We start from the raw sequence: 13,565 nt of genomic DNA on the forward strand, positions 1-13,565 counted from the left end.
ACCTCAAAAGCACAGCTCAGGCAGCTGCTTCCTCCTCCTGGGGAGGGCAGAGAGCCCGTGCTACCACCATCCTATTGAACCGGGGGAAATCCGCAGCCTTATGCACACGGATCCTCCCCAAATCACAGGAAACTCCTCAGGAAAGGGAAATACCCCTTGCCGATCCCAACCTCCTTGCCAGAGCTGCTCTTTACAGGTTGCTTGTCCAAGTCAAATTTTCCGCCTTTGAAATCAAACCCAGGTGAGCTGTTGGCGAGCGTCACCAACAGATGGAACAAGAAAGTCAAAAAAGGGAGAAACATCTGGAAAGAATGAAAGGCCAGTAGCTGAGGTGAAGCTGCAGGGAGTAGAAACTACGAGAACCGGTCTGGCCATAAATCAAAGAAAATGCTTGATAAGTGATATCAAGAATGGGACGCCTGTTTTCAGACACCAGGAGGGCATTACAGTGGATTTGTAGCCAGCCAATTTGGATGCTGTTATGTACTGTGTAACTTTGGGAGAAGAGTACTGAAAAGTGGCTGCGTGGAATCACTGGAAGTCAGAAAAATCAAAATATTTTAATGCTGGGAAGCAGCACACACCCCATGTGCTCTATACACTGGTTGGGAGAAATTAGAGTGGAAAAAAATGGGGAAACAACTGGAAAACAGAGTTTGTAAGAGGGTTTGAAGCAGAGAGATGTGCTTGCCAGTCCTCCAGGTGGGAGCAGGTGATCTATTACAAAAAGTGGTGTGGTTTCAGCATTGGTTTTCTTCTTTGTTCCTTACACATCCCCACATTTCATTTGGTGCTATACATTGAGCAGATGTTTTCACTGGACTGGAGCTGTTTCCTGAGCATTAGCCGGTCACTTTGTGATGAATGACACACAGGAACGGTTCAAGATGCTCTCCTCTACATGTGTTACCCTGGGCTTGCTAAGGTGGTTCCTGCTCTGCCGCTGGGAAGAGGGAGTCCCAGCGCTCTCCCGCAGAGCCGGGCCTGCGAGCAGTGCCAACGCCGGGGATGTGGTGCTGTGCACGGGCACTGACTCCAGCCTGCTGGGCCTCATCCCGCTCAACACCCTCCACACTCAAGGAGAAGAGGGCACCTCAGAGCAACGACAACTCTTTTCTGAACTTCTGTCTGCAGAGCATCCTTTCTCTGACTGCAGGCAGAGCTTGGGAAAAAGAACCTTTTTTTAGTGTGGGTGCCAGGTGAAGGTGGGTTGTGGGTTCCCTACCTTACGTGGTGCTGGAGGGCCTCTGCTGCCAGTGCTCCGGCAGTTTTACTTAACGAGAGGCAGGCGATGCTATAGTTCAGAAGCAGGAATATAACAGACATGGTGCTATTTGGAGCAAATTTATTTTTTAAAAAGTAAAATCCATCACGATGGGTTCTCTATATGAAATATTGTCAAGCTGTGAGAGGGAAATGAGGATGCTAGGAGAAAAGTGTGATGCACGTGTAGATAAGGAAGGGGCCAAGAAAGCAAGCTGCCCTTCTCAACATTGTTATTATGACAGATTTCAAAACTGGAAGCATTCTGTATATCTTATAGCTGATTATATATAAACACTTGTTGGTATTTATATACTCTACGCTTTTATTTCAAAGTCCTCTCTCCCCGTACATTTGATAGTGTTTTCACCTATCTGGAGGTTCATTAAACTCACTTTGCTGCAGGATGCTTTGAAAGCCAGGAGATAATCCGCAGGCCGTTGATGCCGTAATACCACGATGGCTTGTATGCCATTAAAATGGATCACAGCAATGTTCATCTATAGAACCTGATCTCAATACATTGTGTCGGTATACAGTATAGATCCCTTAATCCATAGGCTATTATTATAATAGTGGATTAAGGAGTTGTTTGGGATCAGAGCATGCTGTATATGTAACAAAACAGTTTAGCTGAGATTAGTATTTATTACTCAATGCAAAAATCGATTGAAGGATTCATAGATGTTTGTAATATTGGAGTTTATATTTGATCACTAAATTACTGCCTTTTTGCCGTACAAGTTCTTGTTAAGACCTGAGAAGAAACTAATCGCTTTATGTCAAAAAGTAAAAGCTGAATAACTGACATAAATCTGTTACCAATTAAAACATTTTAACCTCATACTAATATAAAATATAGTGTTTAGATGGTTTAAAATGCATTGTATGAGAATGTGCATGGAAAGGACATTCAGACTTAGAAATAATAACTTATCAATTTTTTTTTTTTTAAAGAATTCACAAGCTGTTGTATGGATCAGTGTCAGTTTAATCTAACCCAAAGCAAACTGGAAACCAAAGTATTCTTTCCATACAATTTTCTTCTGTCAGCAGTCTTCCTGAACTTGTCAGAAGGGGAAGTTTTATTCAACCATGTGGTAAAGTTGAACGGAGTAAGAAAGCAGCAGTTTTACAGACTTGTCTTTGCTGCAGCAGAAGGTTGTCAACAAGCCCTTTCGGTGACATCTCCGCATGAGCATGGCGAGCAGATGATTTGAGGATTACCAGGCTGCTGGCCAGGTCAGCTGGCATCTTAAAAATCTCTTCTATAAAGGACCAAATCTGCAGCCAGAAGCTGTTTACTGGGTGGAAGGGGGAGGGAAAGGGGTTTGCTTAAAAGGCAGGGACCCTTGGGTTTGTTTGTGTGCCCGCTGCAGATCACTGTTATTACAGCACGCTTTGTATAACGGAGAGCTGAACTCTGGTTGACAGTTGTGTTCAGGTGAACTGGTAGGTAGGCAAGGTGAAATTTCAGTAGAGAAGTGCTAACATAAAAAGAAAAAAATTGTGTATAGAAATTATATGATATTTACTAGAACAGAGCCATTTTTTTTCCCAAGGTGAAACGTGTTTGTACCAAATTGTAGTTATACTGCAAGTCGTATTTAAAGAATTGTTTCTAATTCCAGTTTGAGGTGTTTTGTTCTTTTTTTTTTTTTTAATCCTATTGTTGCTAGTCTCAGTCCCTATTGTACTTTACAGAAGAGTTTTGGTATTTCTAAATGGAGGTTCAGCCACTTCTGTATCAAGCAAATTAAACTCCTTCTGCAGGTGTGCCTGTGCTGGAGATTTCTCTTCCATGGACTATCTGTCAGCTGACCATATCCGTTAGCTTTCAGGTCCACTTCCTACATCTGCACAGCCCCTGGACATACAATGTTGTGGTTTTTAAGCTTATGAAACCCCATGCAGAAGGGCGCAGCAAATGGAGTCGGCACAAGGCACCCAGAATGGCATCGCTTTGGGAGCGAGCGTGAGTTGCATGTAGGGAACACGATTGTACTGGGCAATGATGCCTGCGCCCAGGGTAGCGCAGCGGAGACTGGGAAACCTTCATATTCTAAAAAATGTCACCTGAATCAGTGTGAAAGAAAAGAAAGACCTTTGGCAGCTTTTCAGTGCAGCTCCGAAAGAGCGGTTGTGGCTAAAGAAGTGGGGAATCGGCACTGGGAAACTGGAGGGGGAAATATCTAGAAAAAAAGTTGGTGAGCTTTGATGAATCAATTTCTTCATGCAGCTCTCTCTGAGGCAACATTTAGGGAGTGTCCAATTTTAATCTAATCCTAAACTAAAGGTTTGTACAACGTAGCTTTTACTTCCCCTTAGTTAAAAAGTCTTTTATAACTTAGCCCTGTGGTACTAGCGATTTGGATTAGATTGGTGCTAGCTTCAGAAGTTACCCTCCACTATAATAACAAATTAAATAAACATTTAAAGAAGTCAAATCTAGCCTGCCTACCTATCACTTTAACAGACTTTCCATCATTTTTTAGCATTTCTGAAAATCTCTATATAAAAGACTGTATGTAGTACATTATCCTTTAATGCCAAAAGGAAAAAAAGTAGAGAAAGAAAACCAGAAAATAGAGTTTTCACTGATTTCCAGTAAGATTTTATCAACTAGTAAATTTTCCAAGATGAAGAAGGTAAGAATACATGTTCTCAATACAGTGTGTACTCTGTTCGTGGACTCTGAAACATTTAGATGCTACGGCTTTCTGTCATCTCAGAAAGTGGTGTATCTCAAAATAAAATAGTTTTCCAAAGACCATTCAACATTCAAAGGTTAGTGTCTCGCACTTCTTCAATGATGTCATTTTCTCATTTTTATAAAGAGAACAAAAGGATTTGGCAAGTGTGATAAGATTTTGTGAATGTTTTCGATGAGTGAAACATCAAGTGAAATGATTTTGCTTTCCTCAAGTAACCTGGGTACCTGTGCATCCCAGCAAGAAACAAAAACTCCTCATCAGATGAATAGTGGGATGTAATTACATTATACCCCTGCCCTTCAGCACAGACCATTACTGCTGGCAGCACAACTCCTTCAGGCTCTCCACATGTGCCTAAGTGGGCTGTGGCCCCTAGGAAAACCTAGAATCCCTTGCAAATGCATAGAAGCATTTTGCATGCTGTGTTCTGTCTTGGCTAGGATTTTAAAGACCAAATTTTCCTTTCTCCTTTTTGGATGAGTTAGAATTGTTGGTTTTTTTTTTCTGTTTGTTTCATTGGACTGGAGAGATAAGAATGCCAGGTAGCCCCCTCATTGACTCATCTCTGCTCAGGGCCACACGCCACAGCCAGGAGCTCTCTGAAGACCTCTGTGTGAACAAGGCAGATGTAAATTTAGTGCTGTCCCAGATTCTGAATTGAAGGATCTGCTGACTTTGTCATCCATGTTCATAACATCCAACAGGTACGCACAGCCCCTGCATCTCAGTAGCCTCACAGTGACCAGCGTTCCAGGAGTATATTTGCAATACACTTTCCATTTAACCTTCAGTTTTCTAACTGATGTGACATGAAATGCAGTGGTTGTCGCAACAATTGTAATGACATTTTCTGCCATCAGCTAGACCAGAATCATCATTTGCTTCACAGAGATCACCATATGGCTATCATGTGGCAGGAAATTTGTTCTCAAACAATTTGGGCTGCTTCTGGATCAGCCAAGGACTGAAAAACTTCCCACCTTAAAGCCCAGCTGTGGAGAGTGACCTACAGCTTGAATGCTAGCAGATGCAGAGATGTGCCGACTAGCCACCTCCCATATCTCGCATCTTCTTTACAGGGAAAAGAGAGTTGTGCTTTAGCTGAAGCAATGTCGAGACTCTGTTTCAGGTGCATTTGCATCAGTTGTGGTTATAAATGACCTACTGCTACCTGCAGGACCTCCTGAACTGCCTGACGACTTGAGATAAAGGATCATACGATTACTTCCAAAGGTCTTCAGTTGAAATCAGCTGGTTTCAGTAGGAGATCTTGGCTAACTTAGCATGGCTGAAATGAAATGAGTTCAGGGTGGGCTGATGAACATTTCACCCTGCAGATCCAACAGGAATATAGTTTCTGAGGTACAGCTGCTGGGAGTGAAACCCCCCAGCCTGGCCTTACAGGACACAGCCGCAACCGGAAGAGGACCCAAATTTCAGACTCTGGATAAGGCAACATTGGTTTTACCAGTGAAACAAATGGTTAAACATTCTCAAAGGGAGAATATTTACCAATGTACCTACTGGACAGAAAAACGGGATCAGCAGACACGTATTTCTCCCTGTGCTAGTAATCCAACTGACTATAAAGGAAACTCGGCTAACCAAGTACACCACACTCACAGAATAAGCCCACAGCCCAGTTATGCTTGACAAAAATACTTTTGACCAGGATGTGTAATTCATTGTTTAGAATCACTGAAATGTATTTTATAACTGTTATTCTCTGGCATTCACCCCAGAAGAGTAGTTGTGCTGCTTATCCAGATGCTGCTGAAGACGTAACAAATCCATTGTAGATACAGAAGGGCTGAACATGAGAGAAATTTTGTCATTTAGTATATCACACAGGAATTCCCTACATATATGTCACATTAGCCTGGTATTTCCTGTTTATGTTTTTAGTTTCACTTTCCAAATTGCAATCCATTCAAATACCTCCATCTCAGACCTTGTTTTTTTCTTCAAAAACTGACTGCCATATGGAGGAAACATTAAAATTATTGGATCCAAAGTAAAAACAAAAGCAGCTTAGTGTTAGTGCAAGAGGCTTAAATCAAGACAATTAAACCTAAGTTAAACTGAAAGTAAAAATTACAAATAATTTTGGCCAGTAGATATATACCATAAACCACATGGAAAGCCATTATAATCCATAGTTGAAGCAAACAGTCTTCAAAAAAATCATCATCTTCAGAAACACAGAAATAAACTTCCAAGAGAAATCTGTGCATTAAGTGTACAAGAAAAATCTCCATCAGGAGTATATTTGAGAAGAGGCTGCCGTCCAGAGTTTCACCTGGGGAATGCACAGTGCTACGCGACCAAGTGATTTTCTTTGACTATCGTTTCATGAAGAAGGTTATGTGGTGTTTTCAGTCTGGACCGGACCCAGGATAATCCTTCTGCAGCCCAGCTTTCCTCTTCTGTTTGTTATTTTAATGCTGTGATTTATACTTAGTGCTGCTGTGAGTGACAGCTACTATAGCAGCCACCCATGCGTCTCCCAGATAACGACGGTTGGCCTGATTAACCGTCATGGCATTGGGATATGTAGGAGTAGCCTTTAGTTGCTCAGTTTTTAACTGAATAGTTGAAAATGAGACTGCTACACTTGGTGACCATAGTATGAATTCAATCTCTTCCACATATAAAAATCTTGTCAGTATTCATCTACAGGAATAAACCTGGCCCATCAAAAATTCCAAATTTTTAAAATTTAGTTATCAGCGTTACCAACTGGATGACACCAATCCGTGATCCTTTGCTACAGACTTCCATGCTGCTTCTCAAAGACCACTAAGTGTTAATCATTAACACCAACCTGCAGATTTTAACCAAAATTTTGGCAGGCAGCTCTGGGAGTTTGTGTGACGAGCATCAGCTAACAGGGAAGGGAAGAGACCAACAAAAAACCCCTCCAAAACTGCTGTCAGGGCAGCCAGTGAAATGATGGAACAAATTGCCCAAAGCTATAATGAAAGGGGTGGGTTATAATTTTTACGCTCTAATTTGTTAGCCGTATCCAGTCTATTTTAGCCCTGCTATCGATGTTGCCACTGCCAGCAAGACGTGGCAGCAAACGCCTACTTCTTCCAGTACCTCCACTCAGCAATACACAGCTACTGCCCTGAATCTGTGTTAAAAAATAAAAGGAAGATATGTTTGCCACCTACAAAAATAAATGCGAAGGGCTGGAACACGCCCATACCAAACGGGGAGCTCTGGCTTGTGCTACGTGTGGGAAGCCTGGCCTCTCCCAAGACAGGCTGGCCACCGTGCTCCCCCCTGCCACTCTGGTTGGCACCTCACGGAGAGCTGCATCCAGTTTAGGATCTGCGGGCCTTGACTGGTTTACAAGTATTAGCTCAGCCCCTGAAATAAAAATGGTGTTTCTACAGGTGACACCTAGTAGGAGCATCAAGCAGCCTGGCCTGGTGGAGTTTGCGAGTTTTAGGGAGCAGCAAAGTGCAGGAGGCCCTCTCTGTGCTGGTGGGGATACTGGGAGCGGGAAGTTTGCCGCTGTTGTGCCCAAGGAGGGGCTGAAAGAGAACGGCCAAAAGGGTCCTGAAAGTCTGAAACCTTATCAGATCACAGCTTCACAGAAGAGTAGAGCTTGGTGAGGCTGAAGGGATGTTCTCAGGAGTTTTACTGTCTTCAAGGATCTGTAACTCAAGGAGGTAAGAGAGCTGTGTAACTCCGTGCCCTTGGCTGACAGTTGTTTTGCTCAAGTTGGGTTATGACAGCACTTTTCCTTTTCTTCATGTACTCTTCTCCTATTAACAAGAACAAACTTTTTTAACATCAACTTCTGCATGATGATTTTCTGAAAATTTGCGATTCCTTGATATTCGCAATAAATTTACCAGACCCCAACAAAAACACTCCATAAATTCTATGCACCAACAAAATTCTTTTAATACCATTTTTACTTTATATCATCTTAAATTTTCGAATTATCCCTGTTCCTTTTCACTTTCATTCCAACCAACTTGTATTTTCCTTTAGAGCTTAGCTGTGGTAAATAGAGCTCTTTTATTGATTCCTGCAAACTTTCTCAGAGCATATTTATTTGTTCTTGAACTTCTTTTGGTGTGACTGTGTCATGTTCCAATTTCAGATGAGAGGAAGGCCCCCTTGCATTCTAGCCGGCCTCAGACAAGTCTGGGAGGCTAGGGGTGGCTAGACCAACCTCTCACACACCAGAGCGTGGTTTTGCTCGTATTCTTGGGAACAGAATTAAGACTCAAAACGTAGTCAAGAGCTAGGTAACTATCAACCCGACAAGAAGTTTGTAAATGCAAGAGAAAGAAGAGAAAGAAAGGAAAGAGGGAAAAGAGTTTCAGTTGCAATAGCTACCACCACGGAGCTGCGGTGTCCTGACAGTCCAGTTCACTCGGTGGGGGAATGATCCGTCTGATGTTGGTTGTTTCGATGTTGATTCCGTGGACGTGTGTTCCCCATTTTCATATTGGTTGTTTCTGTCCTTTTATTGTTCGTTTCGTTGCATATTCATTGTATTGCAAGAGCTGATCTGCCTAGCTGCACCCCTCACCTGGCAGTGATATGCATGCCCATTACCGTCTCTGGGCCCCTCTGTTTTTCTGGCCTCGGGTCTGGGCGCATGCTGGGGGTAGGGCATTCAGGTTCGCAGGACAGCAGGAGTTGGTTTGAAGGTAACAGGAAGACTCTAGTCCTATGGTTTAACTGAAGTTCCATTGTTCAGGTGGTGGTTTGATGTTTTGACAATGTTGAGACAAATATCTGACACAGTCTTTTACAGACTGGCCCTGGCTTAGATGGATTTCTGCTATATACTGTATATGAACAAGTAATGTTGCAGCTTTCTCTATATTTGTTTAGGCTGTGAGATTCAAAGTTGATTAAAAGTGCAAGAGAGAGTATTTGTCTTTGCTGTCATCTCTTTGCAGCCCTAGAACTCTTAACATTTTTCATGCCATTTCTGTTTCCTATTTATCCCCTTTTTATTTTGGCAGTGTTTTCATGGAGGAATCCAAGGCTACAATTTTCCCTTCCCAGTCCTGCACAGAGATGGCCTATCAGACTGTCTCTGTCTGTAGGGGCTTCTGCTGGATATTTGTTTGCTTGGATATCGTACACTGAGACTCCTCTTACAGCATGCAGAAGTGTATTTCTGCATCAAATTACATGGCAGATGGCTTGCTCAGGTTATTTTACCAGTAATCCTCTGAAGTGTCAGGGATGAGTGGTACAGGAGACTGTGTTCAGTCCAACCAAACAGCAAGTTCTATCCCATTCTGTGCATGAGTGGTCTTCACAAACCTCTATCAGTAAAGCTGTTTCAAAAGACAGAAAGATAGACGTATTAACCCTAAAATAATCCACTGGTCAAGAAAATCTCTGGGGATTTAGAGTCACATTCCTAATCTTCCTAAATTTGTCTGCCTGTCTTGCCCCCTTCAGAAATTCTGTTCGGGATCTAAGATGTCTCTTCCAGCAAAAATTTATGCTGGAAACTGGTAACAGACTGACAGAAAAGACTGGGATTTAATAACCCAGCATTTTCCTGGTGCATTAATCAATTCTTTGTTTGGGCTTTGTCCCCCTGGCTCTGGATACTGTCCTTCTTGAAGGGAAGGAAAACTCTTTCTTCCACTCTGCAATTTTTGTCCAGAGTTACTATGGTCGCCCTGCTTTCTGGGATAAACAGTAAATTTAAGACCTCCTGCTGCTTCCCTTTGCCTTGCCCTCCACCTGCCTCGGGGCTGAGCTGATCTGACATTACGCAGCAAGAGAACATGCATAATCATGTCATTTAGCTCCGTTGCTGTCACTACAGCCTGGAGAAAGCAGGAAAAGGGTGACAGAACAAAACATCCATTTCTTCTCAGCTGTCTTGCTAGCCTGGCTGCAATGGGCAGAGACAAGCGGTTTCCAGGGGGAGTGTGGTTCGGACTCCTTGTGAGAACCTGCAGAAAAAAAGTAGAAACCAGGACTGACTTCTGTTCGCTCCATTTTGTAGCTCCTAGGCAAGGCTGGGTATCCTTGGGCCATGAAGGGAGAGCACGGGCCTCCCCGCCAGCCCACCGACTTCCTCAGTAATGTCCCAGAGCGACTCATTCCTAGCGCACGCAACAGGTGGGAGCAGAACATGGCCCACCTGCCTTAGCCAACATTCAGTGAAGGATAAGGTTGCTCGTCTTCAGCAATGCCGAGGGGAAGCAGAGGCTGGACTGTGTATGTGTGTGCACGTCTGCCATCTTGGAAGGTCACCACATGCACCACTTCTTCCTCGCATAGTCATAGGCAAGTCAGTTTATTCTGTGGTTTCACATACTTCAACTGAATAGGCAATTGTGAACAAGTCAAAAGATAGTCATGGAAAGCTGGGAAAAATATCAGGAAGAATGTTTTCTCTACCTTAATTTATTTCAAATAGAGAATAACATTAAAACAAAATCTACTGTCTTCTTGACTTGGTATGATCAAAGAAAATGAAAAAAAAAAAAAACAAATTATAAACCACCCCAACAAACACCCCCATAAACAAACAAACAAAAAAACCCAAATCAAAGTAAATCTTGCACCAGTAGTAGCAAAACAGTGGTTGTGTGGAACTGTTCAAAAATGAGGCCTTGACACTATTGAAAGTATGAAGCTGGGAAATGGCACTCGACCCATCCCACCAGCCGGCCTTGCAGGACACTCTGTAGGACCGCCCTGAAGCACCCTTTTTTAGTGAACTTAGAAAAACTATTTAAAGTTATCAGAGCTGGTGCCTGAGTGAGAACGGGAATCTGTACACCTGAAATACAGTTCATTCTGAGGGAGCGTTGCTAGCTGTGTGCCCATACTGGATGCAGGAGACACATTTTTCACATCTTCACAGATTAATTATTTGCAATTACTGTTATTGTTCTTCACCTTGATTTTTGGCTTTGAAATTAGCACACATATTTAAAGATAGAAAGTTAAGGATAAGACGCTTCCCCAGTAACGTGCTTTGGTAACTCTTCCTATCACACCTTTAACCCTGTTCCTGCACTTTTAAAGTTTATACGAGCTGTGCCCAGCAGGTGATGCTAAAATACCTCTGAGGAAAGGCAGAATTTAAACTGGATTTTCATTAAAAGTGCTGGAATCCTGAGAAGCAGCAAGAACATCACCCAAATGTTACAGGTTTCATTTGTAATCTTCTAGCATATCTGATTTACAACCAGTTTACTTTCATCAACAGTGAGTTCCAGATGTTTCAGATATGAAGAAAGAAGTGCATGACAGCAGCTATGCAATAATCAACTGATAAATTAGGTCTCTCTGTAGTCCCTGAAGATTCATGCTTTAGTTTGAGGTGTCACACACTTGTGTATGCACATGTACCCAAAGTCAATAGATGAGGTAACAGGAGAAATATTTCAGAAGTCAGCTTTATGGAGATACATAAAGTAGATCACTATAAACTGTCTGACATAAGGAGAAGCAGTGGGATACTGAGAATTTAAAAAAATGAAATTAGAGGGTGGTGGAACACTGGAACAGGTTGGAACAGAATAGTCTGGGTTGGAAGGGATCTTCAAAGGTCATCTAGTCCAACCCCCTTGCAAGGAACAGGGACATCTCCAACCAGGATCAGGTTGCTCAGAGCCCAATCCAACCTGGCTTTGAACGTTTCCAGGAATGGGGCATCCACTACCTCTGTGGGCAACCTGTTCCAGTGTTCTACCACCCTCACTGTAAAAAAATCATTTCCTGATGTCTAATCTGAATCTACCTCCCTCTATTTTAAAACCATTACCCCTCATCCTATCACAACAGGCCTTGCTGAAAAGTTTCTCCCCATCTTTCCTGTAAAGCCCAGTATAGGTACTGGAAAGCTGCTGTAAGGTCTCCCCGGAGCCTTCTCTTCTCCAGGCTGAACAGCCCCAACTCTCAGCCTGTCCTCATAGGAGAGTAACAATAATTCACCAAGCAAGCTCAGTTTTTATTTATTGTGCACTGCTAACGTAGTCAGGATTGGTTGCAACAACTCCTCAGTCCCGGCAATCCCACAAAGCTTTGCAGAAATACTTGGCCACAATTTCAAACTTTACTGCCCAAAGTCAGATATACCAAAATCCCAGCATTCCCTTTCAAGGTCTCTCAATCCTCCCCTACCTTGCCTGAAGTACAGATGTTGTCCAGCCTACTTTTCTTAATTTAGAGATTTATATTTTTGCCTTTACTAGTATTAGTAAAACAATGTTCCTCACCCACATTTCACATTTTTGATTTGCGTGTCGGTTCAAACAGGACTTGATCTGTGTTTCCTGTCCCTTCAAACCGGTTATTCAGACCAGTAGAACTGCATCCCATTCTGCCCTCTCTTCCTCATTTCTCTTCCAGACTTACTTTTCCTGAAGAAAACAGAGGTACCACCCATGACAGGACTAAAGTACCCACTTAAAGCATTGTTCAGGTAATCGCAGAGAAATTCCAGTTACCTTCCTTCCATCTCAATAGCCAACAACCAGGCAGCTCACCTACCTCTTCTCACCACTCCGCACAGGACAGACTCTCACCGCCATCCACATTTATACTTTAAAAAATTAAATCAAGAGTCACACAACAGCTTACTGCATGAGTAAAGAACAAATGTTTGCCACACTTACCCTCTTCCTGTTTTGAACATAAAACATGGAAGATTTATCTGAAATCAGCACTTCCTAGTGATGGTATGTGGGGAGGGGCACAAGAACAAACCTGTCCACAACATCTGAACAGAGCTGTGGCTGGGGACAGGCAGAGTGTGAGAGCAGTGCAGTTCATCTGGGAGTGGCTGTGGAGCACAGCAACTGAGGAAATGTCACCTGAAGCCTTTTCACATGCCAACTGTTAGGAGGTTAATAATGACAAGTTACCTTAACCAAAGATATTTTTATTGGGTTCAATATTCAAGCATCATTAGGTTGAGGTCTTTTAGAAAAGTAAACCAGTAAGAATAAAAAACTCCAACCTTATGAATGGCAGTTGGTACATGAAGTTTAATTTTAAATAAAATATTATCAGGGTTGTGAAAGCATGCCAAAAGCCAAATTGTGTTACGAGTCTAAAATAAACGAACAAGATATGAAAAAAATACTCAAGTTTTAAAAAAGCAAATATAGGTTTAATGCTAGTCATCCAAAATTGACATTAGTCTCTTAATATAAGGCAAAAATAGTGATTTTCTTTTATTTTTTAAGCTACATTAGGTACAATCATGAGGAGTTGCTGTATAGAATATGCATCATCGATATCTTTTAAAAGCAAGATCAGCAGAGAACGCTGACTCATGCATTAAGATCTTCTCAACATACTGACAATTCTATAGCAATTCTGAAAATGTATCTGGGTTAAGGACTGGATTAATGCTGCAGAGTGGTTTTGTTAAATGTGTGTATAATTTAATTCTCATGCGCCACAATCACATCTCTGTGTTATAGCCATGTAGCACAAATAACATTTCTTGCAGATCTAAGGGTATTTCAATATACATTAAACCATAGAAAAATGCCATAAAATACTGTATGCAGTCTTTAAGCATTCATCTTCAATATAATTGTAGTTACATATTTTTATGAAGTTATA

Source organism: Chlamydotis macqueenii, chromosome 1, assembly GCF_036417535.1.
Source record: "Chlamydotis macqueenii isolate bChlMac1 chromosome 1, bChlMac1.mat, whole genome shotgun sequence".
In the NCBI taxonomy this organism is placed as follows: domain Eukaryota; kingdom Metazoa; phylum Chordata; class Aves; order Otidiformes; family Otididae; genus Chlamydotis; species Chlamydotis macqueenii.